Source organism: Mesoplodon mirus (genome assembly GCF_964341445.2).
Source record: "Mesoplodon mirus genome assembly, chromosome: 3".
NCBI classification, from domain to species: domain Eukaryota; kingdom Metazoa; phylum Chordata; class Mammalia; order Artiodactyla; family Ziphiidae; genus Mesoplodon; species Mesoplodon mirus.
In genome coordinates this window covers 168,935,186-168,962,392 of record NC_138978.1, presented here as the reverse complement: position 1 = coordinate 168,962,392, position 27,207 = coordinate 168,935,186, and the positions used below count along the sequence as shown (strand labels likewise).

General features: G+C 38.1%; 1 long non-coding RNA gene across 1 annotated transcript in view; it reads left to right on the top strand.

Moving 5' to 3' along the window:
- LOC309800352 overlaps window positions 1-27,207 on the top strand; it is a 273,034-nt gene that overhangs the window by 233,329 nt on the left and 12,498 nt on the right. The gene's annotated exons all lie outside the window — the stretch shown is intronic.

Sequence of the window (27,207 nt, the reverse complement as noted above, 5' to 3'; positions counted from 1 at the left end):
AAGTTGCCCTCCTTGGATTCTAGCCATCCTTCCTTATGCACTGGAGTTCACTTGTGAATCTCAGGACCTCTTTTGAAAGCGGCAACTGAGAAAACTGAGGGTACTGTTCGCGGAGCTGCATACAGTAAGAGGGGAACCAGAGCGAGCTAGATACTGCATTTTCCTTCTTGTTGTTAGGGGCGTTGTATGGGAAAATGGAGCTCCCATCTTCCCATATTCCTCTCTCTCACCCACTCCCCACACCAGCACCACCATGCATCATCAAGAAGAGCTGTTCACACCAAAGCAGGCATGGGCAAACCTAGTATGGTGTAAACCAGGAACAAAGTCTCAGACTCTCAGACACCCTTGTGTGTTAAGTGCACAGCCTCTTCCACACTGGACTTGGGCCCCAAAAGGAGGCTGCTTTCTAGGGAAGCTTTCACCAATTGCTTTTCTGCTTCAAGATAGTAAAACTAGCATTCACCCCTTTGGGCTTTAACTTTAGCTCTCTTCCAATGCTTCCCTGGTGGAAGAGGTAAGGGAGAGAATTCTCTTTCTCAATATTCCCTCTTCTCAGAAAAAAGCACACAGGCCTTTTTTCTCTCACCAATCAGAATACAAGTCCACACCTGCTTCCTAATATAAGTCAGTAGTTGGGTATATATGTATATTCCCTGGCTGGACTGTAATCTCTCCGTGGACAAGACATGGTGCCACACGAGCCCCATTCATCTTTTCACCCCAGTGCTTCACAGCAATGGCTGATTCCTATGGAGTGTTCAACAACTGGAAAAGAAGAAAAGACCCCCAAAGAGTTTTTCGACATTGTCCTGAAATTTTTTCTAGGACAAAGCAGCTAATGAATGAGTGAATCCATGCATGCCTGCTTACTCCACCCAACACAGTGCCATTAAACTCTTTAAGTTTAGGTTAATGCTCCTTCAAATTGAAAAAGACTGAATGGCCCCATTACATCATCAGGTCTTTTCCAAAGTAGCAGCTAGCCATAAGCAAGGTCTTATGACCACATAGGATAATTCTGCCAGAGAGGAGAGTGGAGCTTAAGATACAGAGTTTCAGGTATTTATTGGGAAAGTAGAAGATGGTGATGCTACCCAAGGAAAGGCTTTATATGTCTCTTGTGATAGAGTGAAGGGCCCAGGTTCTAGGGAAGTGTGCTAAGGAGAGAGATAAAAGGGTGCAAAAGATCACATTACTGCTCTTCATGACCTGTAATTCATCAAGTTGCACAACTGTGCCATGTTCAAGAGAGAGACCCTGTTCTTATCCCTGGAAAACCATGACTTCCCTCTAAATACAGAATTTAGCAATTTTTCCAGAAGTTCTTGTGTACATAAGGCTGAAGCCTCTCCCTGCACTCCAAAAAAAAAAAAAAAAAAAGCAAACCCACTTTCTATAGAGACGAGAGAACCATGAGCACTCTAAAACCAGATGGGGAGCCAGAGAAGCAAAAGAACAAGACACTACATGGGTTTCTTAAGAAAATATGTGTCACAAATAAGTTGTCAAGGAACCGCAGTATTGTCTTAAAGGGAAATTCCCCCAAGTCCCTAAAAAGTAGCCAGAATAAAGCTGATAGATTGGTGGCCTTTTCTAGAGGCCTACTGCATAAATGTTGAGAAAACATCCTGCCGTGCTTGCACGACTTTCTCCTACAGGGCCATTCCCTTCTTTTTCTTCCTTCCTTCCTTCCTTTCATCCTCCTTCCTCCCTCCCTTTCTTTATTTTTCTTTCTTTCTTTCTTTCTCTCTTTCCTTCCTTCCTTCCTTCCTTCCTTCCTTCCTTCCTTCCTTCCTTCCTTCTTTCCTTCTTTCTCTCTCTCTCTCCCCTTCTCTCCCACCCTCCCTCCCTTCCTTCCTTCCTTCCTTTCTTTCACAAACCTAGACTTTTATTTCTTAAAATTTTCCCAAGCATCATTCTTGCTGTGTTTTCTAAATTAAAGTGCTGGTTCTCATCTCATAAAGGGCCCCTCTTTTAGGAGGCCCACTAAGCATTGTCTGTACACTAAATAAAGGATGTATCACAAATACATGTAAAGAAGCCATGGTAAATAGTGTATAATTAACTCATTTAAAAGATACCTTTTGTCATTTTTATGATCAACAGATATTAAAGGTATCTATTTTTAAATTAATTTTTATTGAGGTATAATGGACATATAACATTGTATTAGTTTCAGGTATATAATATAATGATTTGATATCTGTATATATTGAAAAATGATCAGCACAATAAGTCTAGTTAACATCCATCACCATACATAGTTACAATTTTTTCTTGTGATGAGAATTTTTAAGATCTACTCTCCTAGCAACTTTCAAATATGCCTTATTTTTCTTTATTTTTCTTTGGAACTCAGTCTTTTTATCACCAACTGAGGGGCTAGCTAAAAATAATTTATCTTGTCTAAACTTGCCCCAGTGTTTAAGAGGATACAGCATCTAGTGGCAGCGTATTTAGGTCAACTGGCAATTCTGCCAAGAAAAGAGCAGAGAGGTGGAATGGTGTAGTCAGAGTGGCAAAATAAATTCCCAGAGTTGGAGAACACAGATGTCTTCTTTGGCTGTCACACCACAGCAGAGCCCTGAGTCTCATGCTCTTTAATATCCACATCTTCCACACACACACACACACACACAGTGCACTCATACACCCTCATCTCTACTTCCTTCTTGGAGCCTTCCCTGGTTACCCAGCTCTCAGTCACCTCTCCTTTCTGTAAACACTTATGGATAACAATTCCCACTTTGCATTTTATTATCTGGGTCTTCTAGAGTGTCATATAGTACTTTCTATCTCTAACCAAACTGCAAAGTCCTCGGGGATCAGGGATTGTGCTTATATAATACTTCTCTTGGGATTTTTACCTGGTCCTTGTATTGTGTTGAACTTGTCCTAAGCACTTGAAAGTAATGATTCGTGGATTGTTTTAGATGGAGTCTCTCATTCTGCAGGTCTGTTTCACATCCTTATCTTAAATGAAAATTTCTCAAACATAATGTTTTCTGGATTCCCTAAGAGAAAAGAGCTAGTAGAATTTATTACCACTTTGCCTAATGCAGCCAAAGAAAAAGTGACAAAACAAACTATACACAGGGGAGTTATGGGGAGGTTTCTCATCTGGTTTTATTTCCCTCACTAGAATATATCTTCTATGTCATGGAATGACTGTGTCATTGAGACCCCAAAAGCCTAAGAAGTTGTGCTAGAACTTCAGAAAAAAAAAAAAGAAAATAGAAAACAGATGTTCTTCCTCAAAAACTCTGGTGTTAACACCATAAGGGGAAGCCTCAGAGTCGGAAATCATGGGGAAATGGGCTTCCCTGGTGGCACAGTGGTTAAGAATCCACCTGCCAATGCAGAGGACACAGGTTTGAGCCCTAGTCCGGGAAGATCCCACATTCCGTGGAGCAACTAAGCCCATGTACCACAACTACTGAGCCTGCACTCTAGAGCCCACGAGACACAACTACTGAAGCCCGTGCACCTAGAGCCCGTGCTCTGCAACAAGAGAAGCTACCACGATGAGAAGCCCAGACATGGCAACAAGAGTAGCCTCCGCTCACCGTAACTAGAGAAAGCCCACACGCAGCAACGAAGACCCAATGCAGACAAAAATAAAATAAGTAAAATAAATAAATTTATTTAAAAAAAGAAATAATGGGGGAACTCCATTTCCTGGTGATTACAGACATGCTTCTCAATGACAGGTTTCCAAAAGATATTTCTGCCTCTTTGATGTCACTTGTAGCACCTTCTGATTGCAAGCTCCTTCAGGCCAAGCCCAGTTCCCATTCTTTTTCAGTTTCTCTTACCAGGCATCATAATGGTTACCCTCAGTCTAGGCAATAACTCTCTTCCCACTAACATGGTATCTTGAAAGAATTCCGTGCCTTAACCAAGGCTTATGATCTGCATTGATGAGTGAGTTAATAACAGCAGAATGACGGAGGGTTCAGCTTCAAAGTCAACTACCTGAGCTTGCAGCCTGCCTTTGCTACTTATTTCTTCTGTGAACTTGGGCAAGTATCTTATCTTTTCCACACCTCAGTTTCCTTATTTGGCATGGATTTGTTAAGAAGCTTAAATGAGATGATCCACATAAGTACATAAAAGAGCTACTGGTACACTCAGTGTTCAGTAGATATTAGTTATTATTAGTTATTCTTCTTGTCTAGCTCCAGAGGGTATGTCGGTCACCTGGACTTCTGGACACATTCTCTCTGTACGCTGAATTTGGAGCCTCCACCCTGAAACAGAGACTCTTACCCCACCTCAGGAAAGTCAACATGGCTCTTTCATTCATGGCCACACGTGGATGGATGCTGAACATCCTGTGTGCCATGCAGGAAGCAGTGCATGAGGGCCAGGGCTGCTGACTTGCCCGAGTTCAAATGAGCCCATACACATTCCATGACAACATGACAGTGGCTTGCATTTGTTTCCTCTTTCTTTGCTGCTTCCTTTTCAGTAAAACACTAGTACAAACCAGACCACTGTATAACAAGGAACTTTCTAGGGCTTCATATAGTTGATTATTTTTTACATGTACATGTATCTATTCTTTTTCAAGTTCTTTTCGCATTTATGTTATTAAAGAATATTCGTTCCTTAAATGTTATCTGATCAGATCAAAGTTCAATACCAATACTTGGAATTGGATAGTATTTTGCAATGTGTTGTGATCAATGTAACCTATGAAAACAGCTTCATGATGAAATTATTGAAGTGAGTATCAAGAAATTGTTATCTTATTTCTGTTTCTAATTCTGAGGCTGCACTGGCTGGAGAACATTAGGCAAATTACTTCCTTCTTGGATTTAGGCTTTCCCCATAATAATCTCTGAAAAATAGTACTCTTTGCTACTCTACTGTCAGAGAAGATCTAAAAGCACTACAAGAGTTGCCCCCAAACAGTAGGTGAATGCAAGGAAATAAAAACCCTTTCCAATTTGATAACTTCTCAAAACCGTCTCTCTGTGTTTCCATGATAAACTAATTAATAAAGAACTTGGATGACTTTCTGGAATCAAAAACAAAATTCAGAAATATGATCCTATTGTACAAGGAATGACATTGTTTAATAGGGATTTACTTTCAGGGTAGGATAACTTTAGGTAGGAATTATTTTGTTAGAATTTTTCTATGACCAGAATTAAGATTGCAGAGTGCAAATCTCAAATTATCCTGAGAACCCTCCACAAGGATGTCAGTGATTTCATAACTCTCAATCAAATCTTCTTGAATCTTTGGCTAATCAAAATAACACAAATTTGTCCAATCTCAGAACTCCCTGAGAATTCCAATACAAGTATTTTTTATTGAAATATACTTGACATATAACATTGCAATTTGATACATTTATATACTGTAATATGATTAGCATTGTAGCAACAGTTAACACCTCTATCATGTTACATATTTATCCTTTCTTTTTGGTGATTGGAATAATTAAGTTCTAGTCTCTTAGCAAGTTTGATGATTATTATACAATATTGTTGTCTATATTCACTATACTGTGCATTAGACATCTAAGGCTTATTCACTACTTGTTGCAGGTTTGTACCCTTAAACAACATCTGTCCTAATATAAATATTTCTGAAGGCATTCTTCACCACAGATGATAGACTGTCTTGTTAATAAGGGAACAGTAATAATAGCAAGTGACATCCTAGCATATCTCTTTGTAATTTATAAATAAGTTGTTTTATATACCTTACCTCATTTAATCTTCACAATATTGTGAAATAGTTATAGGAGACATAACTATCTCAATTTTTATACATGAGAGGAGAAAAAGAAGAAGAGGAATCAGTAGAGATGATGGAGAATATCCACTCCTCCGTTTATTCATCTATTCATTCAACAACTACTAGTGAATAATCACATGTGCCAAGCACTGGGAGTATATAGCAATAGACCAAATCTTTACAAAACCTATAGCTTAATGGAAGTGACTGAGAGTTGAGATAATAACAATAAAATAATATAAATGTGGTGATATGGATCTTTGAGATCAAAGAGCAGAGAGCCCTACTTGAAAGTTTGGAGAAGGCCTCCTTAAGGAACTTACATTTTAGCTGGTGTATAAGGGATGAGTAAGGAGTTAGCTAGATGAAGGGGAAGTGGTTTGAGTACTCCTGTGGGATAGAACATCATGTCCCAAGGAACAGAGCCGAGCAAAGACAAATAGAACTTATCAAGAAACCAAAAAAAAAAAAAAAAATTTGGCATGATGAGTATAAAATGCAAGATGGAAAAGAGATGAGGCTAGAGAGTTAGACAAAGGACCAAACTCATATAGGACCTTGTACTTTACTTTAAGATAAAAGACAAGACAAAAACAAGGGCAGCATGGAAAATCTAGGATAGTAAGATATTTTGAAGGTCAAAGGCCAGGGAGAGTTTTAGGAATATAGTCAATCACACTAATCCTATAAAGGAGCTAAAGAATAAGAGAACTGACAGTAGGTCATTTGAGACATCATGGATGACGTTAACACTTTCAGTTTGATGTTAGAGGTTTAACACAAGCTCCAAGTATGATTGAAAGACAAGGAAATAGAGGCAAAGTACATGTAGACTATGGTTTGAAAAAGTTCAGTTCCTCTATTGCTATCGTTGGTAGCAGGGTCAAAGGAAGTTTTTTCAAGGTAGAAATTTTTAAATATCTTTGAAGGCAGAGGGGAAAGGTTGGGTAAAAAGGGAGGACTTAAAGATGTCATGAACTCATTGAAGATTAAGAAAGTAGTAATATAAAGTATGGTGAATATAGTTAATAATATTGTATTGCACATTTGAAAGTTTCTCTGAGAGTGGATCTTTTTTTTCCCCATATCTGCTTTTTTTTTTAACATCTTTATTGGAGTATAATTGCTTTAGAATGTTGGGTTAGTTTCTGCTGTACAACAAAGTGAATCAGCTATACATATACATATATCGCCATATCCCCTCACTCTTGCGTCTACCTCCTACCCTCCATATCCCACCCCTCTAGGTGGTCACAAAGCACTGGTCTGATTTCCCTGTGCTAGGTGGCTGCTTCCCTCTACCTACCTATTTTACATTTCATAGTGTATATATGTCAAACCCATTCTCTCACTTAGTCCCAGCTTACCCTTCCCACTCCCCGTGTCCTCAGGCCATTCTCTACATCTGCAACTTTATTCCTGTCCTACATCTAGGTTCTTCAGAACCTTTTTTTTTCTTAGATTCCATATATATTTGTTAGCATACAGTATTTGTTTTTCTCTTTCTGACTTACTTCACTCTGTATGACAGACTCTCAGTCCATCCACGTCACTACAAATAACTCAATTTCCTTTCTTTTTATGGCTGAGTAATATTCAATTGGTACATTGTATATATGTGCCACATCTTCTTTATCCATTCATCTGTTGATGGACACTTACATTGCTTCCATGTCCTGGATATTGTAAATAGTGCTGCAATGAACACTGTGGTACATGACTCTTTTTTTTTTTTTAAACAACTTTATTGGAGTAAAATGGCTTCACAATGGTTTGTTAGTTTCTGCCTTATAACAAAGTGAATCAGCTATACATATACATATATACCCATATCTCCTCCCTCTTACGTCTCCCTCCCACCCTCCCTATTCCACGCCTCTAGGTGGTCACAAAGCACTGAGCTGATCTCCCTGTGCTATGTGGCTGCTTCCCACTAGCTGTCTATTTTACATTTGGTAGTATATGTAATTCCATGCCACTACATGACTCTTTTTGAATTATGGTTTTCTCAGGGTATATGCCAAGTAGTGGGATTGCTGGGTCATATGGTAGTTCTATTTTTATTTTTTAAGGAACCTCTATACTGTTCTCCATACTGGCTGTATCAATTTACATTCCCACCAACAGTGCAAGAGGGTTCCCTTTTCTCCACACCCCTTCCAGAATTTATTTCTTGTAGATTTTTTTTTTTGATGGCCATTCTGACTGGTGTGAGGTGATACCTCATTGTAGTTTTGATTTGCATTTCTCTAATGATTAGTGATGTTGAGCATTCTTTCATATGTTTGTTGGCAATCTGTATAGCTTCTTTGGAAAAATGTCGATTTAGGTCTTCTGATCATTTTTGGATTGGGTTTTTTGTTTTTATGATATTGAGCTACATGAGCTACTTGTATATTTTGGAGATAAATCCTTTGTCAGTTACTTCATTTGCAAATATTTTCTCCCATTCTGAGGGCTGTCTTTTCATCTTCTTTATGGTTAACTTTGCTGTGCAAAAGCTTTTAAGTTTCATTAGGTCCCATTTGTTTATTTTTTGTTTTATTTCCATTTCTCTAGGAGGTGGGTCAAAAGGGATATTGCTGTGATTTATGTCAAAGAGTGTTCTTCCTGTGTTTTCCTCTAAGAGTTTTATAGTGTCTGGCCTTGCATTTAGGTATTTAATCCATTTTGAGTTTACTTGTGTGTATGGTGTTAGGGAGTGTTCTAATTTCATTCTTTTACATGTAGCTGTCCAGTTTTCCCAGCACCACTTATTGAAGAGGTTGTCTTTTCTCCATTGTAAATTCTTGCCTCCTTTGTGAAGGATAAGGTGACCATATGTGCATGGGTTTATCTCTGGGCTTTCTATCCTGTTCCATTGATCTATCTTTCTGTTTTTGTGCCAGTACCATACTGTCTTGATTACTGTAGTTTTGTAGTATAGTCTGAAGTCAGGGAGCATGATTCCTCCAGCTCCGTTTTTCTTTCTCAAGATTGCTTTGGCTATTTGGGGTCTTTTGTGTTTCCATACAAATTGTGACATTTTTATCCTAGTTCTGTGAAAAATGCCATTGGTAGTTTTATAGGGATTGCATTGAATCGGTAGATTGCTTTGGGTAGTATAGTCATTTTCACAATGTTGATTGTTCCAATCCAAGAACATGGTATATATCTCCATCTGTTGGTATCATCTTTAATTTCTTTCATCAGTATCTTATAGTTTTCTACATACAGGTCTTTTGTTGCCTTAGGTAGGTTTATTCCTAGGTATTTTATTCTTTTTGTTGCAGTGGTAAACGTGAGTGTCTCCTTAATTTCTCTTTCAGATTTTTCATCATTAGTGTATAGGAATGCAAGAGATCCCTGTGCATTAATTTTGTATCCTGCTACTTTACCAAATTCATAGATTAGCTCTAGTAGTTTTCTGGTAGCATCTTTAGACTTCTCTATGTATAGTATGATGTCTTCTGCAAACAATGATGGTTTTACTTCTTCTTTTCCTATTTGGATTCCTTTTATTTGTTTTTCTTCTCTGATTGCTCTGGTTAAAACTTCCAAAACTACGTTGAATAGTAGTGGTGAGAGTGGGAAACCTTGTCTTGTTCTGGATGTTAGTGGAAGTGGTTTCAGTTTTTCACCATTGAGAATGATGTTGGCTGTGGGTTTGTCATATATGCCCTTTATTATGTTGAGCTAATTTCCCTCTATGCCTATCTTCTGGAGAGTTTTTATAATAAATCATTGTTGAATTTTCTCAAAAGCTTTTTCTGCAGTTATTGAGATGATCATATGGTTTTTATCCTTCAATTTGTTAATATGGTGTATCACACTGATTGATTTGCATATACTGAAGAATTCTTGCATCCCTGGGGTAAACCCCGCTTGATCATGGTGTATGATCCTTTTAATGTGCTGTTGGATTCTCTTTGCTAGTATTTTGTTGAGGATTTTTGCATCTGTTCATCAGTGATATTGGCCTGTAGTTTTCTTTTTTTGTGACCTCTTTGTCTGATTTTGGTATCAGGGTGATGGTGGCCTCGTAGAATGAGTTTGGGTGTGTTCCACCCTCTGCTATATTTTGGGAGAGTTTGAGAATGATAGGTGTTAGCTCTTCTCTAAATATTTGATAGAATTCGCCTGTGAAGGCATCCAGTACTGGGCTTTTGTTTGTTGGAAGATTTTTAATCACAGTTTCGATTTCAGTGCTTATGATTTGTCTGTTTATATTTTCTATTTCTTCCTGTTTCAGTCTTGGAAGGTTGTCCTTTTCTAAGAATTTATCTATTTCTTCCAGGTTGTCCATTTTATTGGCATATAGTTGCTTGTAGTAATCTCTCATAATCCTTTGTATATCTGCAGTGTCAGTTATTACTTCTCTTTTTTCATTTCTAATTCTATTGATTTGAGTCTTCTCACTTTTTTTCTTAATGTGTCTGGCTAATGGTTTATCAATTTTCCTTATCTTCTCAAAGAACCATCTTTTAGTTTTATTGATCTTTGCTATTGTGTCCTTCATTTCTTTCTTCTTTTAAATTTATTTATTTATTTATTTATTTATTTATGGCTGCTTTGGGTCTTCATTGCTGCGTGCAGGCTCTCTCTAGTTGCAGTGAGTGGGGGCTACTGTGTGTAGTGGTGCACGGGCTTCTCATTGTGGTGGCTTCTCTTTTTGCAGAGCATTGCCTCTAGGAGCACAGGTTTCAGTAGTTGCTGCACACGGGCTCAGTAGTTGTGGCACATGGGCTTAGTTGCTTTGCGGCATGTGGGATCTTTCTGACCAGTGCTCGAACCCATGTCCTCTGCTTTGGCAGGCATTTTCTTAACCATTGCACCACCAGGGAAGTCCTGCATTTATTTCTGATCTGATCTTTATGATCTGTTTCCTTCCACTAACTGTGGGGGGGTTAATTGCTGTAGGTGTAAGGTTAAGTTGTTTATTTGAGGTTTTTCTTGTTTCTTGAGGTAGGATTGTATTGCTATAAATTTCACTCTTAGAACTGCTTTTGCTGCATCCCATAGGTTTTATATCATTTAAAGCTTGTGTTTATTTATTTATTTTCATTTTGGATAATCTGTCCATTTGTGAATGTGCAGTGTTAAAGTCCCCTATTATGATTGTGCTACTGTCGATTTCCTCTTTTATGGCTGTTAGCATTTGCCTCATGTATTGAGGTGCTCCTATGTTGGGTGCATAAATATTTACAATTGTTATATCTTCTTCTTGGATTGATCCCTTGATCATTATGAAGTGTCCATCTTTGTCTCTTGTAATAGTCTTTATTTTAAAGTCTATATTGTCTGATATGAGAATTGCTAATCCATCTTTCTTTTGATTTCATTTTGCATGGAATGTCTTTTTCTATCCCCTCACTTTCAGTCTGTATGTGTCACTAGGTCTGAAGTGGTTCTCTTATAGACAGCATATATACAGATCGTGTTTTTGTATCCATTCAGCCAGTCAATGTCTTTTGGTTGGAGCATTTAATCCATTTACATTTAAGTTAGTTATTGATATGTGTGTTCCTATTACCATTTTCTTAATTGTTTTGGGTTTGTTATTGTAGATCTTTTCCTTCTCTTGTGTTTCCTGCCTAAGGAATTTCCTTTAGGATTTGCCGTAAAGCTGGTTTGGTGGTGATGAATTCTTTTAGGCTTTGCTTGTCTGTAAAGGTTTTAATTTCTCCATCAAATATAAATGAGGTCCTTGCGGCATGGAGTAATCTTGGTGTAGGTTTTTCTCTTTCATCACCTTAATATGTCCTGCCAGTCCCTTCTGGCTTGCAGAGTTTCTGCTGAAAGAGCCACTGTTAACCTTATGGGGATTCCCTTGCATGTTATTTGTTGATTTTCCCTTGCTGCTTTTAATATTTTTTCTTTGTATTTAATTTTTTATATTTTGATTAATATGTGTCTTGGTGTGTTTCTCCCTGGGTTTATCCTTTATGTGACTCTCTGTGCTTCCTGAACTTGATTATTTCCTTTCCCATATTAAGGAAATTTTCAACTATAATCTTGTCAAATATTTTCTGAGTCCCTTTCTTTTTGTCTTCTTTTTCTGGGGCCCCCTATAATTCGATTGTTGGTGTGTTTAATGTTGTCCCAGAGGTCTCTGAGACTGTCCTCAATTCTTTTCATTCTTTTTTCTTTATTCTGTTCTGCAGTAGTAATTTCCACCATATAATCTTCCAGGTTATGTATCCATTCTTCTGCCTCAGTTATTCTGCTATTGATACTTCTAGAGAATTGTTAATTTCATTTATTGTGTTGTTCATCATTGTTTGTTTGCTCTTTAGTTCTTCTAAATCCTTGCTAAACATTTCTTGTATTTTCTCCATTCTGTTTCTGAGGTTTTGGATCATCTTTACTATCATTAATCTGAATTCTTTTTCAGGTAGACTGACTATTTTCTCTTCATTTGTTTGGTCTGGTGGGATTTAACCTTACTCCTTCATCTGCTGTATGTTTCTCTGTCTTCTCATTTTGCTTAACTTACTGTGTTTGGGGTCTCCTTTTTGCAGGCTGAAGGTTCGTAGTTCCCGTTGTTTTTGGTATCTGCCCCCAGTGGCTAAGGTTGTCTCAGTGGGTTGTGTAGGGTTCCTGGTGGAGGAGACTGGTGCCTCGGTTCTGGTGGATGAGGCTGGATCTTGTCTTTCTGGTGGTAGGACCACATCCGGTGGTGTGTTTTGGGGTGTCTGTGAACTTATTATGATTTTAGGCAGCCTCTCTACTAATGTGTGGGGGTGTGTTCCTGTGTTGCTAGTTGTTTGGCATGGGGTGTCCAGCACTGGAGCTTGCTGGTCGTTGAGTGGAACCGGGTCTTAGCGTTGAGATGGAGATTTCTGGGAGAGCTCTCGCCGATTGATATTATGTGGGGCCGGGAGATCTCTGGTGGCCCAATGTCCTGAACTCAGCTCTCCCACCTCAGAAGCTCAGGCCTGACACTCAGCCAGGACACCAAGACTGTCTCAGCCACACGGCTCAGAAGAAAAGGGAGGAAAAAAAGAAAGAAAAATAAAATAATACAATATAAAATAGAATAGAATAATATATTAAAATAAAAAATGAAAAAATATTATTAAAATAAAAAAGGAGCAACCAAACCAATAAACAAATCCACCAACGATAACAAGCGCTAAAATACTATAGTAAGATAAACATAAAATTCAGAAACTAGTCTGTTGCATGCAGCAAACCCCATGTCTACAGTTGCTCCCAAAGTTCATGGCCTCAATTTTGGGATGATTCATTGTCTATTCAGGTATTCCACAGATGCATGGTACATCAAGTTGATTGGGGAGATTTAATCCACTGCTCATGAGGCTGCACGGAAAAATTTCCCTTTCTCTTCTTTGGTCGCACAGCTCCCAGGGTTCAGTTTTGGATTTGGCCCCACCTCTGCACATAGGTCGCCCTCTGGTGTCTGCTCTTCACCCAGACAGGAGGGGGTTAAAGGAGCGGCTATTAGGGGTCTCTGGCTCACTCAGGCCTGGAGGGAGGGAGGGGTACAGAATGCAGGGCGACCCTGCAGCTTCAGAGGCCAGAATGACGTTGCAACAGCCTGAGGTGCTCAGTGTGTCCTCCTGGGGAAGCTGTCCCTGGATCACGGGACCCTGGCAGTGGTGGGCTGCACAGGCTCCCAGGAGGGGAGGTGTGGATAGTGACCTGTTCTTGCACACAGGCTTCTTGGTGGCTGCAGCAGCAACGTTATCATCTCATGCCCATCTCTGGGGTACACGCTGATAGTCATGGCTTGTGCCCATCTCTGAAGCTCGTTTAGATGGTGCTCTGAGTCTCCTCTCTTCACGCACCCTGAAACAATGGTCTCTTGCCTCTTAGGCAGGTCCAGACATTTTCCTGGACTCCCTCCCAGCTAGCTGTGGTGCACTAGCCCCTTCAGGCTGTGTTCACGCAGTCAACCCCAGTCCTCTCCCTGGGATCTGACCTCCAAAGCCCGAGCCTCAGCTCCCAGCCTCCACCCACTCTGGCGGGTGAGCAGACAAGTCTCTCAGGCTGGTGAGTGCTGGTCAGCACTGATCCTCTGTGCAGGAATGTCTCCGCTTTGCCCTCTGCACCCTTGTTGCTGCGCTCTCCTCCATGGCTCTGAAGCTTCCCCCCCGCCCATCCCCCCATCTTCACCAGTGAAGGAGCTTCGTAGTGTGTGGAAACTTTTCCTCTTTCGCAGCTCCCTCCCTGTGGTTCAGGTCCCATCTCTTTTTTTTGTCTCTGTTTTTTCTTTTTTCTTTTACCCTACCCCAGTACATGGGGATTTTCATGCCTTTTGGAAAGTCTGAGGTCTTCTGCCATAGTTCAGTAGGTGTTCTGTAGGAGTTGTTCCACATGTAGATGTATTTTTGATGTATTTGTGGGGAGGAAGTTGATCTCCATGTCTTACTCCTCTGCCATCTTGAAGGTCCTTCCCAAGAGTGGATCTTAGAAGTTCTTATCATAGGAAAAAAATTTTCTAACTATGTACAGTGACAGATGTCAACTAGACTTATTGTGGTGATCATTTTGCACTATATACAAGTATCAAATCATTATGCTGTAGACCTGAAACAAATTTTGTGTTATATGTCAATTATATCTCAACTTTAAAAGATTAAGGGAGTGAGATACACAGGAAGAGTTATAATGAAATGCTCTGGTAAGCAAGAAGGCTCAGAAAAAGACCTATGTGCATTTTTTTAAAGTAATTCAATGAGGAAGGCAGAATAATTTTTTATTTATTTTTGGCTGTGTTGGGTCTTCATTTCTGTGCGAGGGCTTTCTCTAGTTGTGGCAAGCGGGGGCCGCTCTTCATCGCAGTGTGCAGGCCTCTCACCATCGTGGCCGCTCTTGTTGCAGAGCACAGGCTTCAGACACGCAGGCTCAGTAGTTGTGGCTCATGGGCCCAGTTGCTCCCTGGCATGTGGGATCTTCCTGGACCAGGGCTCGAACCCGTGTCCTCCGCACCGGCAGGCAGACTCTCAACCACTGAGCCACCAGGGAAGCCCTATGTGCATATTTTTAAAGCCCAAGTACCAAAGCCAATCCTACTCATTGCCTTCTCCCTGGCTATTTAATCTAATAATAACATTCCTGAAAAGTTTTGTCTTTTTATCACTTGGTCTATCTGTATTGGGAAACTTTCCTGTTGGACCCAATTCACTTATCTTCACCTTTGAGATGATGTTAAGATAATGTTAAGAATTGTTAAGTCACATATGCTTGCAATACAGAAAGACAACATAGAAAATAAATTCTGGCTAATGAATATATTCTTCTCCATTCCTGTAAAAAGGGAAGGTGCTCATATGTAATAAATGGGTGTGGAAAGGTCTCCAGAATTTGAAGTGAGATGAGTCAGACTATTTTCTTTCATCATTGCAGCAACCAAAATGGAAAGTTCTCAGATCATAATTTTCCATTAGGACATCATCAACCTTTCATCAAAAAGTAGAGACCTTTTACAAGCACTGGCAAGAAAATTAAGCCACCTAATACTTTTTCCCCATGCCACCAACCCGACAAAACATAGGGTGATGGGGCTTTTCTTAGACATTTCAAGGGATTATTGAGCCAGATACCCTGAATATCCCATCTCAAAGTGTTTCAGGACCTCCTACACCTATAGGTACAGATTATTCTAGTCCTGCTATGGAAAAGTAGACAATAAATCTGTGCCTTTAACAGGCCATAGAAAAAGGCTATTGGAAAGAAAATTGGTTTATTTGCAGATGCTGCAAAGCTGGGCAGTAGAACTCATCCAGAAGCTTCATTCAGTACTCTAAATAGGGACTTCCCTAGTGGCACAGTGGTTAAGAATCCCCTTAAGCAATGCAGGGGGCACGGGTTTGAGCCCTGGTACAGGAAGATCCTGCATGCCTCAGAGCAAATAAGCCTGTGTGCCACAACTACTGAGCCTGTGCTCTAGAGCCCACGAGCCACAACTACTGAGCCCACACGCCTAGAGCTGGTGTTCCACAACAAGAGGAGCCACCACAGTGAGAAGCCTGTGCACCGCAATGAAGAGTAGCCACCGCTCACCGCAACTATAGAAAGCCCACGAGCAGCAATGAAGACCCAACACAGCCAAAAATAAATAAATTTATTTTTAAAAAATTCTTTAAATATCCTCAACGTACTCAAGAACTGGGCCAAGACCAATAGTGTGAAATTTAACTGGCACAAAGATTAATTCCTAGGGGTGGGGATTAAGAGGTACAAACTACTATGTATAAGATAAATAAGCTATAAGAATATATTGTACAGCACAGGGAATATAGCCAATATTTTATAATAACTCTAAATGGAGTATAATCTATAAGAATTTTGAATTACTATGTTGTACACCTGAAACTTATATAATATTGTAAATTAACTATACTTCTTTTTTTTAAAGATTAATTTTTGCATCTAGGTTAAATATCATGAGTGCATGTGAAAAAAGTAGAGGTGAAGATCTGGGTTTTTTAGCTGACCACAAGTTTAAGATGAGCCAGCATAGCTAATAACAACCTCTAATGCCACTTTAGGCATATTAAAGAAGTGTTTTCACCGAGAGAGTAAAGTATCTCCCCATATCCTTTACAGATCAGCCCCATTCTGAAGTGCTTTATTCCAGTTTAAGTGTAACAACTCTACTGTGTGCAACCACAGGGCAGCCATGATCAGATTTACATACAAATTTACAGTATGCAAGTCTTTGACACACACTCTGATGCTGATTTTGATCCCCATAATCATCCTATGAGATAAATGTTATTATACCAGTCTTAATAGATTGCAGTGATGAAATTGAGTGACATTAAGTGCCTTGATCAAAGTAGCATGGTTAATAAGAGGCAGAGCCAGGTCATTGACTCTTAGACCTTCATTCTTTCATCTGTATCATCCTGTAACAACTGGGATGTTTGACCAGGGGAGACAAGATTTGGTGGTTCATGTTTACACTCTTCAAACATTGGAAGGACCATCATATGAGAAAGCTATTAGACTTACTTTTTTTATTTTATTTTATTGAAGTATAGTTGATTTACAATGTTGTGTTAGTTTTAGGTGTACAGAAAAGTAATTTAGTTTTATATATATATACATATATTCTTTTTTAGATTATTTTCCATTATAGGTTATTATAAGATATTGAGTATAGTTTCATGTGCTATATAGTAGGTCCTTGTGGGTTATCTTTTTAAAAATTTTTATTGAAGTATAGTTGATTTACAATGTTGTGTTAGTTTCAGGTACACAGAAAAGTGAATCAGTTATATATATATGATCCACTCTATTTTTTTTTTTTTAGAATCTTTTCCCACATAGGCCACTACAGAGCACTGAGTAGAATTCCCTGTGCTATACAGCAGGTTCTTACTAGTTATCTATTTTATATACCGTAGTGTGTCTATGTTAATCCCAAACTCTTAATCCATCCTTCCTCTACCCGCTTTCTCCTTTGGTAACCGTAAGTTTGTTTTCGAAGTCTGTGAGTCTGTTTCTGTTTTGTAAATAAGTTCATTTGTATCATTTTTTCTAGATTCCACATTTAAGAGATATATTATATTCATCTTTCTCTGTCTGACTTACTTCACTTAGTGTGATAATCTCTAGGTCCACTCATATAGACTTACTCTTAAATGAGACAGCGGATAGATGTTAAGAGAACCAGGTATCAGCAAAGGCTGGATGACTGTTACTAAAGGAGTAGAAAGCTGAAGAATGAGAATGTAAGACAGAGCTGATATAACTAAAAGGAGTCAGTAGACTAAACTGAAGTTCCTAATAAATCTTAGATAGTTTTTAAGCTTCAGAGAAAATTCCTGAACAAGAGTATGCAAATTTTTCCTTTACTCTTATTTTTTTAAATAAACCTCTATTTTTATTATGAAAGCAGAGGAAAAAAGAGAGGGAGAATGCATTAACAATGACACTGGAAAGGGAACCACTGATAGTGCCATCTGCCTAAAACTGTAGTATCGTATCTACAAAGCCTTTTATGGAACATGCCAATTATTCCCACTCTGTGTGAATTAACAACAGGGAGTAAAGGATGAGAGGCTAATCTTTCCCAAGATAATGTTTGGATCTAATGGTGCTATATCCTTCCACACTCTTCAAATTCATTCTAATCCTTCAAAATATCATATAAAATGCCAAGTCGGTGTTTGCTCTCCCTACCTAACCCCAGTAATGGAGGATGTCGAGAAGAAGTGAGAGAGTGGCATGGACATATATACACTACCAAATGTAAAATAGGTAGCTATTGGGAAGCTGCTACATAGCACAGGGAATCAGCTTGGTGCTTTGTGACGACCTAGAGGGGTGGGATAGGGAGGGTGGGAGGGAGGCTCAAGAGGGAGGGGATATGGGGATATATGTATACGTATAACTGATTCACTTTGTTATACAGCAGAAACTAACACAACAATGTAAAGCAATTATACTCCAATAAAGATGTTAAAAAAAAAAAAAAGTAGAAAAAAATACCGAACTAGCAGTCAGAAACTTTGCTTCTAATTCCAGGTCTGCTGGGTACTGCCTGACTGGCCTTGGGCCAGTGGGGTTATTGAAGCCTGTGGCACCTCATATAGAATTTATGAGCATATACTGTGTAATATGGTTTAAGAGTACATGCTTTATTTAGCATCAGACAGACCTGATTTTCAGCAATTTCCTGCCACTTAGAAGTGTCTCACCTTGAGCATTTTACTACGTTCCTCTAACTTGTCCCTTCATATGCTAAAGTTACAAGAATGAAAATGCATGTGATATAGTTATATAAATTACCAATGAAGGGGGTCACTGGTCATAATCTCTATATTTTGGGGAAAGCAAATTTCAAAAGCTTCAAACAAAGTTAGATGGAATGCAGTAAAGTGCAACTGGAAGAGAGAGAGTGAGTGGATCAAGAAAGATGGAAGCTAACAAAAAGACATTCCTGACACTGCAGTAGCATATCACTCAGTTGAGTAAGGAAAGAAGAGCATATAGAAGGATATATGTGGCTCACAAATAGCCTTTCTAATATTTATACGCTGTAGGCTCAGACCTAACAGCGTATAAATAAAAGATGAGAGACGGGGCACATAACCAAGACAATTTTACTTTTTTTTTTTTTTTTAATTTTTTAGCTGCACTGCGCAGCTTGCAGGATCTTAGTTCCCCAACCAGGGATCAAGCCCGGGCCCACAGCAGTGAAAGCGCCGAATCCTAACCAGTGGAATTCCCTTTTTTGTACACATTTGTTTTCCAAGACAATTTTAAAACAGTGGCACAAACCTCCCAGAATAGAGTCGTGAGAGCCCAGAATGAACTAAAGTGTGTGACAAAAAATTCTGAAGCAAGAAAAAAGACTACTCTGTGTTTTTGGTTTTTGTTTATTTAAAGAAGACTAAGAAGGAAAGAATAAGAGCCTGATTTCTTGGGGATAATAGTGTCATGATAACTTTTATGGTACAGAAACCTGAGTTTCTCAGGATCTGTTTTGCTTTCCTCCAATTTCTGTCAATAATATTTATTGAACACTTGCTAAGTGTTAGCTCTTGTACCAAATGTTGAGCCTTTCATAATAAGGAGATATAACCTCTTCTATCAAGATGTTGACAGTCCAATAAGAAGATAGGCATGCAAATAAATAAATGTAAAATATAAAATATACTAATTTATATTAATAGAGGTGAGTTCAAACCCCAGGGGAAATATAACCAAAAAAAAAAAAAATCCAAATCTGCCTGGAGGCTCTAAAGGACGATTCACAGAAAGAAGAGCATTTAGACAGAGACATCTCAGATGAAATGCAGTACAAACTGAAAAGGGTAACACAGATAAAAGATAATAATATACTCAAACTTCCTGTCATTTTAAATGAATTTAGCTCTATTGACCCTGGTGAACTCTTTCAGTTTGCTAAAAACATTTACTAAGATTTTATAATGCCCAGCAAATTTTGGAGATGGTAGAGAACCAGAGAAATTCCAGAAGACTAAAACTTGATAAATATTATTTAGATTTTCAGTTTTAAGAGGGAGGATTCAATGACAGACAATGTTGTGGATTATTTGAAAGAACAGGCTCTGAATTTAGACTGCTAAGATAATCAACAGAATTCTGGCTTTACTCCTTACCTTGGTTAAGATTGTGTGACCTTATCCAAGCTATTGAGCATCTCTGTTCTTCAGTTTCCTCATCTATAAAATGTGAGACTAAGACTATATATTCAAAGAAATTGTGGTGAGGATTACAGAGAAAATGGTTGGAAGAGTACCTGGTATATGGTAAGCTCTCAATATTATGAGCTGCTTTGTAATTTTACACACTAGACCAAACTGGTTGGCCTCAATCACACAAAAGATTCCAAAATAGAAGGCTTAAAAGACTCAGCATTGAAAAGGAAGTGGTGATATTTTGGGACCAGAGTCGGTTCACTAATAACGTCATTTTTTACCCCCACACATTTCCTGCTTTGGTGTATGTGTTTTGCTGACATGGAAAAGGGATTTTGTAGACTTAGCACACATGGAATTTACCAAGGAATTTTGCCATCCTTGGAAAAACAGGTGGAAAAATACAGACAGGTATACTGGTTGATGATTGGATTAGGCATGTCCATAACTAAGTGTCTATTAAAGGATCTTACCAATTACCAAGAGAGGAGTATACACACAGAAGGCTTTGATATACACACGGAGGAGGAACTATGCTAGACACTAGGAAAACAAAGAAAAGCATATTCCTATTCTCAAGAAGGTTACAGTAGATGAGGGAAAATAGATGTTTATACAAATATTATAATAGCATATATATACTGAATATACTATAATATACAGTGTGTCTATATATGCTATATCTACTTTAATAACTATATATACATATATATATACACTATAATAAAAAATATATATCCAGTCTCATATTGCTTAGGTGATTGTGGGAAGGCAAAGAGGTCCCAGTGAGAAAGATACTTGAACTAGTTTTGAAGGCTGGTTCTTTGGCCTTGATAAATGATTTTTTTGTTTTTTTAAACATCCTTATTGGGGTATAAGTGCTTTACAATGGTGTGTTAGTTTCTGCTTAATAACAAAGAGAATCAGCTATACATATACATATATAGCCATATCTCTTCCCTCTTGCATCTCCCTCCCTCCCACCTTCCTTATCCCACCCCTCCAGGTGGTCACAAAGCACCAACCTGATCTCCCTGTGCTATGCGGCTACTTCCCACTGCCTATCTATTTTACATTTGGTAGTATTTATTAGTCCATGCCACTCTCTCAGTTTGTCCCAGCTTACCCTTCCCTCTCCCCATGTCCTCAAGTCCATTCTCTATGTCTGTGTCTTTATTCCTGTCCTGCCCCTACGTTCTTCATAACCTTTTTTTTTTTAGATTCCATATATATGTGTTAGCATATGGTATTTGTTTTTCCCTTTCTGACTTACTTCACTCTGTATGACAGACTCTAGGTCCATCCACCTTGCTACAAATAACTCAATTTTGTTTCTTTTTATGGCTGAGTAATATTCCACTGTATATATGTGCCACATCTTCTTTATCCATTCATCTGTCAATGGACACATAGGTTGCTTCCATGTTCTGGCTATTGTAAATAGTGCTGCAATGAACATTGTGGTACATGACTCTTTTTGAATTGTGGTTTTCTCAGGATATATGCCCAGTCATGGGATTGCTGGGTTGTACGGTAGTTCTACTTTTATTTCTTAAGGAACCTCTATACTGTTCTCCATAGTGACTGTTATCAATTTACATTCCCACCAACAGTGCAAGAGGGTTCCCTTTTCTCCACACCCTCTCCAGCATTTATTGTAGATTTTTTGATGATGGCCATTCTGACTGGTGTGAGGTGATACCTCACTGTAGTTTTGATTTGCATTTCTCTAATGATTAGTGATGTTGAGCATTCTTTCATGTGTTTGTTGGCTACCTGTATATCTTCTTTGGAGAAATGTCTATTTAGTTCTTCTGCCTATTTTTGAATTGGGTTGTTTGTTTTTATGATATTGAGCTGCATGAGCTGCTTGTAAATTTTGGAGATTAATCCTTTGTCAGTTGCTTCATCTGCAAATATTTTCTCCCATTCTGAGGGTTGTCTTTTCGTCTTGTTTATGGTTTCCTTTGCTGTGCAAAAGCTTTGTAGCTTTGTTAGGTCCCATTTGTTTATTTTTGTTTTTATTTCCATTTTTCTAGAAGGTGGGTCAAAAGGGATATTGCTGTGATTTATGTCATAGAGTGTTATGTCTCTGTTTTCCTCAAAGAGTTTTATAGTGTCTGGCCTTACATTTAGGTCTTTAATCCATTTTGAGTTTATTTGTGTGTATGTGTTAGGGAGTGTTCTAATTTCATTCTTTTACATGTAGCTGTCCAGTTTTCCCAGCACCATTTATTGAAGAGGCTGTCTTTTCTCCATTGTATATTCTTGCCTCCTTTATCAAAGATAAGGTGACCATGTGTGCATGGGTTTATCTCTGGGCTTTCTATCCTGTTCCATTGATCAATATTTCTGTTTTTGTGCCAGTACCATACTGTCTTGATTACGGTAGCTTTTTCATATAGTCTGAAGTCAGGGGGTCTGATTCCTCCAGCTCCATTTTTCTTTCTCAAGATTGCTTTGGCTATTCGGGGTCTTTTGTGCTTCCATACAAATTGTGAAAGTTTTTGTTCTAGTTCTGTGAAAAATGCCTTGGTAGTTTGATAGGGATTGCACTGAATCTGTAGATTGCTTTGGGTAGTATAGTCATTTTCACAGTGTTGATTCTTCCAATCCAAGAACATGGCATATCTCTCCATCTGTTTGTATCATCTTTAATTTCTTTCACCAGTGTCTTATTGTTTGCTTCAAACAGGTCTTTTGTGTCCTTAGGTAGGTTTATTCCTAGGTATTTTATTCTTTTTGTTGCAATCGTAAATGGGAGTGTTTCCTTAATTTCTCTTTCAGATTTTTCATCATTAGTGTATAGGAATGCAAGAGATTTCTGTGCATTAATTTTGTATCCTGCTACTTTATGAAATTCGTTGCTTAGCTCTAGTAGTTTTCTGGTAGCATCTTTAGGATTCTCTATGTATAGTATCATGTCATCTGCAAACAATGATGGTTTTACTTCTTCTTTTCTGATTTGGATTCCTTTTATTTCTTTTTCTTCTCTGATTGCTCTGGCTAAAACTTCCAAAACTATGTTGAATAACAGTAGTGAGTGTGGACAACCTTGTCTTGTTCCTGATCTTAGTGGAAATGGTTTCAGTTTTTCACCATTGGGAACAATGTTGGCTGTGGGTTTGTCATATAGGCCTTTATTATGTTGAGGTAAGTTCCCTCTATGCCTACTTTCTGGAGGTTTTTTATCATAAATGGGTGTTGAATTTTGTTGAAAGTTTTTTCTGCAGCTATTGAGATGATCATATGGTTTTTCTCCTTCAATTTGTTAATATGGTATATCACATTGATTGGCGTATATTGAAGAATCCTTGCATTCCTGGGATAATGCCCTCTTGGTCATGGTGTATGATCCTTTTAATGTGCTGTTGGATTCTGTTTGCTAGTCTTTTTTTGAGGATTTTTGCATCTATGTTCATCAGTGATATTGGCCTGTAGTTTTCTTTTTTTGTGACATCTTTGTCTGGTTTTGGTATCAGGGTGATGGTGGCCTTGAAGAATGAGTTTGGGAGTGTTCCTCCCTCTGCTATATTTTGGAAGAGTTTGAGAAGGATAGGTGTTAGCTCTTCTCTAAATGTTTGCTAGAATTCGCCTGTGAAGCCATCTGGTCCTGGGCTTTTCTTTATTGGAAGATTTTAAATCACAGTTTGAATTTCAGTGCTTGTGATTTATCTGTTTATATTTTCTATTTCTTCCTGGTTCAGTCTCAGGAGGTTGTCCTTTTCTAAGAATTTGTCCATTTCTTCCAGGTTGTCCATTTTATTGGCATGTAGTTTCTTGTAGTAATCTCTCATGATCCTTTGTATTTCTGGAGTGTCAGTTGTTACTTCTCCTTTTTCATTTCTAAATCTGTTGATTTGAGTCTTCTCCCTTTTTTTCTTGATGAGTCTGGCTAATGGTTTATCAGTTTTGTTTATCTTCTCAAAGAACCAGCTTTTAATTTTATTGATCTTTGCTATGCCTTCAGGCAACCCCGCGGTAAAGGAATAAATAAATGCTTGCTGGTGTCTGGGCATAGTCTGCTGGTTTTTGGATAGTTGTTACCACTGGTCCTCTACAGTTTGGGAAATTCTGACCTGTATTCAAGCTCATTGACTCTTTCCTCAGCTGTGACCAGCCTATGGTTGAGCTCATCTAAGGTGTTTACAGCCGCCAATTTCCCTCTGAGCACTGCTTTCACTGTATCCAGTAAATTCTGCCGTGTTGCTCACAGGGTCTTGGTGCTCCGGCCGGGTGTCAGGCTTGTTAAATGATTTTGAAGAAATACTTTTGTAAAATTTTTATTGAAATATAGTTGATTTTGGTGAACTATATGGTGATTATATGCAGATGACATGATACTGTATACAGAAAACCCTAAAGACTCCTCACAAAAACTACTAGTACTGATAAATGAATTCAGCAATGTAGCAGGATACAAGATAAACATACAGAAATCTGTTGCATTTCTTTACACTAGCAATAAAAATATCAGAAAGGGAAAGTAAAAAAAAATTTCTTTTAAGATCACATTAAAAAATATCTAGGGATAATCCTGACCAAGGAGGTGAAAGAATTATATGCTGGGAACTATAAAACATGAAAAAAGGAAACTGAAGATGATTCAAAGAAATGTAAAGATATCCCATGCTCTTGGATTGGAAGAATTAATATTGTTAAAATGGCCATACTACCCAAAGCAATCTACAGATTTAATGTAATCTCTACCAAATTACCCATGACATTTTTCATAGAACTAGAAGAAATATTCCTAAAATGTATACAGAAGCATAAAATTTATGGAATTAATAAATTTTAGGGAACTATAAAAGATTTGCCAAAGTAATCCTATGGAAAAAGAACAAAGCTGGAAGCATAACCCTCCCAGACTTCAGACAATACTACAAACCTACAGTAGTCAAAACAGTGTGGTACTGGCACAAAAACAGACATATGGATCAATGGAACAGAATAGACAGCCCAGGAGTAAATCCACACACCTACAGTCAATTAATCTTCAATAAAGAAGGCAAGAATATACAATGGAGAAAAGACAATCTCTTCAATTGGTATTGGGAAAACTGGACAGCCACATGTAAATCAATGAAATTACAACACTCCCTCACACTATACACAAAAATAAACTCAAACTGGCTTAAAGACTTAAATAAAAGACATGACACTATAAAACCCCTAGAAGAGAACATAGGCAAAACATTCTCTGATATAAATCATACCAATGTTTTCTTAGGGCAGTCTCCCAAGGCAATAGAAATAAAAGCAAAAATAAACAAATGGGACCTAATCAAACTTATGTTTTTGCCCATCAAAGGAAACCATAAACAAAATGAAAAGACAACCTACGGACTGGGAGAAAATATTTGCAAATGATGTGACCAACAAGGGCTTAATTTCCAAAATACACAAACAGCTTCTACAACTTAATAACAAAAAAACCCCAAACAACCCAATCAAAAAATGGGCAGAAAACTTAAATAGACATTTCTTCAAAAAGACATAGAGATGGCCAACTGGCACATGAAAAGATGCTCAACATCACTAATTATTAGAGAAATGCAAATCAAAACTACAAAGAGGTACAACCGCACACTGGTCAGAATGGCATCATTCTTCCCATCCAAGAGCATGGTATATCTTTACATTTCTTTGACTCATCTTCAGTTTCCTTTTTTCATGTTTTATAGTTCCCAGCATATAATTCTTTCACCTCCTTGGTCAGGATTATTCCTAGATATTTTTTAATGTGATTTTAAAAGAAATTGTTTTTTTTGCCTTCCCTTTCTGATATTTTTATTGTTAGTGTAAAGAAATGCAACAGATTTCTGTATGTTAATCTTGTATCCTGCTACCTTGCTGAATTCATTTATCAGTACTAGCAGTTTTTGTGAGGAGTCTTTAGGGTTTTCTGTATACAGTATCATGTCATCTGCATATAATCACCATTTTATCTCTTCCCTTCCAATTTGAATGACTTTTATTTCTTTTTCTTGCCTGATGGCTAGCTAGGACTACCAATGCTATGCTGAATAGAAGTGGTGCGAGTGGACATCCTTGTCTGATTCCAGGTTTTGGTAGGAAGGCTTGAAGAAATATTTTGTTATATTATTTAAACTATCAAAATTTCAAAGTGCATCTGATTATTTTAGTGAAAATAATTCTATCCATTTGTTGCTAAAATGGAGTATCTAAAATACTGAGATGGTTGTTTCAGTCATAACTAAAATCATTGTTGTTACAACCATGTCTTCTTCAAGATCCATGTTTTCTTACTATTGCTTCTCTGTCTGAGCTCCTCTCCTCTCTGTTGCTTCTGCCACTATAGATCATGCCTCACTGTGGCTATCTCATTAGCCTTTTAGGTGGTCTTGCTCTACCCCTCCCACCCGCCTTTCACCATGCTACCTGAGCTACCTTAGCTACCTTCTCTGAAAAAGGTCCCATCAAGCCATAAACTTCTAAAATAAAAAAACAAAAAGCCCTTAAATAGTAAAGCAGAGATTCCTTGAAATAGCACTACAGCTGCTTGGGATTTGGTTTCCTTTTTGTTCAGTGTCAACTCCCATCTCTTATCTCCACCTGTCACCTTCACCAAGCAGGGGACCACACACACTCTCTTCCACACCCTGTGCCTTTGCTCACACTTCACCCTCTGCCTGTAAGCCTACCTCCTACTCTTTCATCACACATGAATTAAAATTCTTCCCCCTTCTCTCATTTGGCTAGAATGTGTTATCCTTTATTATAGCCCTATGCTTATCATAGCACTTGCTTCATTCGTTATTGTATTGGATGATCTAATTGAAAAAAAGAGCTGGGCTGGGATTCGGACAATCCAGATTTGAATTCCTGAATTACTTCTTAACCTCACTGTGTCTCAGCTTCCCCATTTGTAAATGACAGATTGGGGATTGATTATCTTTGTATAAGGCACCTTTTAGCTCTATAATTCTGTGAATCCATCTATCTCTCTTACTAGATATAGCTTCTTAAATCACAATGTCTTACAAAGCTTCACATTGTCTCTAGCACCTAACTGCACTTTGTACATAGAAAAACCTTGACATATATTTGTGGAATAAATGAATGAATTAGTGAATGAATAATTAGATCTTAATATAAGATAAAATCACTATTATGTTTGCAATTTAAATAAAATGTATTTAAATAAAGTGTATTCTCCATTTAACTATGTTTCTAGAGAAGATCTAAGACAAGGCAGCTAGTAAGAATAAGCCACAGAGATTAAAGCTTTTCAATATTCATCATTCCAAGCAGCATTCAAATATCAATATGCAAATATATAAAGTGTGAAGAAGCTGAATATGTACTT